Source organism: Haplochromis burtoni, unplaced genomic scaffold, assembly GCF_018398535.1.
Source record: "Haplochromis burtoni strain Fernald_Lab_line unplaced genomic scaffold, NCSU_Asbu1 Contig_279, whole genome shotgun sequence".
In the NCBI taxonomy this organism is placed as follows: Eukaryota; Metazoa; Chordata; class Actinopteri; order Cichliformes; family Cichlidae; genus Haplochromis; species Haplochromis burtoni.
This window is the reverse complement of record NW_024582640.1, coordinates 781,252-782,936: the sequence shown is the minus strand read 5'-3', so window position 1 is coordinate 782,936 and position 1,685 is coordinate 781,252. Positions and strand designations below refer to the sequence as shown.

Genomic DNA, 1,685 nt, shown 5'->3' with positions numbered 1-1,685 from the left:
CCTCTGCCTGTATTTGTGAGTAACGCTTTCCACACTGTCATATGTTGGATGCAGCTTTGTCGTCACCGCGGCGGTTCCGACAACGTTGCCGACAACGTTGCTGTCCAGTGTTTATTTGTTCCAGGGCAGCACAACGAGGGAAGTTGGAGGAATCGAGAGACCAAGTGTGGAGTGTGGCGGGACTGTGTGGCGACATGGCCGTCAAGCAGGGACAGGGCCACCATAGGAAAATCTTCTTGGCTTCCTGCCGAGCGTGGACTCTATTGCAGAAGAGGACTTTCTCTCCTGGTTTGTTTTTATATAAGGAACATTAGCCTGAGCGTTGCTGGTCAACGGTACTGCAGGACTGTTGGGGGGTAGAATTTTAGTATATGAGAGACATTGTACGGTTTCTTGGATAGTTGTAGATTTTAATTGAGAACGTTGTTTTTATCGCATTAATATTTTTTTAAAATGTGTTTGTAAAGCTGGGTTTTATCTTTTTCCACAGAAATAAATGGTGTGAGTATTGGTGCTCATTGGGGATTATCTTATTGTTGGGATACTCTCGATTAAAGCTGGATCTTTACATTTTAAATATCCAATATCCATCCAGTATCCAACACTCATTTTTACAGCTTTAATTCTTTAAAACATTGATTCAAAAAAGTGCTGAAAACCTTGCTCAGACATATTGGTCCATACAGCTATGACAGCATCTGCTGCAGATTTGGTATCTGCACATCCCCAATATGAAACTCGCATCTCAAAGATGCTCTGTGGAACTGGAATCTGGTGACTGTGGAGGCCATGTGAGTACGGGCCTCCACAGTCGGGAACGGGAACACTTGGGAGACTAATACTCACTATAATACTATACATTATTACACAAAAACTAAAGATACACAAAAACTAAAAATACATCAAACCCAACAATCCAAAACAAAGTATCTGCTGGAATTACATTTACAGGAATTTCAAAATTATACAAGTGATCAAATGCTGTTAGCAGTTAAATCATTTTTTAAATATCTTTTCTTTCAGACCAAAAAATGAAAATACTACAGCAGAAAGGTAATACTAAAAATCATCATTTCTACTGTTTACTTTATACCGGAGTACACACATTCGGAGTACACACATTCCTCCTGGGTGTTGCTCGTCTGTCTTCTTGCTCCTTTCGTCCTAATTTTTCTCAAAGCAGCATAATGAAGGTTGTCCTCTTGGGTGCTCTGGATACCAAAAGAATCAAAATAACAATTCAACAAGAAATCTCATTTCCTAAAAACACATGAACTTCCACACTTTAAAACTCACCTCTAAATTTACAGAATTATTTGTGTTTGAGTCTGCTGAGGAAAAAAGGAAATGATTTAAACTTCAATGCCACTATTTTTAAACACAAGAGTAAAATAAGAACAAAAATTCTAACCTCTGGATTGGCAGTTGTTCCTCTTTTTCATCTTATACACTAAAAAAGTTGATAACACACTGATGATGGTGGTGAGTGTTAAAGCTGTGTTTAAGAAATACATCGGGGCAGGAGAATCTCGCCGCATTGTAAATCCTAGAAATGACAGAGCTTTTTAGCTTTTCATCCTGAGTTCATCAAATATGATCTGCTCCTATTTATAATACCATGTGAGTCACCTCTGCTGGAAAAGTGACTTACCCCCAAAGTCCAGCTTGGTCCCGTTTCCAAACAG

At 39.1% G+C, this 1,685-nt stretch overlaps 1 long non-coding RNA gene across 2 annotated transcripts; it reads right to left on the bottom strand.

Moving 5' to 3' along the window:
- Positions 1-676: 676 nt before the first annotated feature.
- Positions 677-1,679, bottom strand: LOC121815710. 2 transcript variants are annotated; one of them, XR_006055306.1, is made up of 3 exons: positions 1,412-1,679; positions 1,297-1,331; positions 677-1,211 (listed from the first exon to the last, which is right to left on the bottom strand). It is a non-coding gene; the product is annotated as an uncharacterized LOC121815710 (long non-coding RNA). The 2 variants fall into 2 exon arrangements; XR_006055307.1 differs by having other exon boundaries at positions 1,297-1,328.
- Between the last annotated feature and the right edge of the window lie 6 nt (positions 1,680-1,685).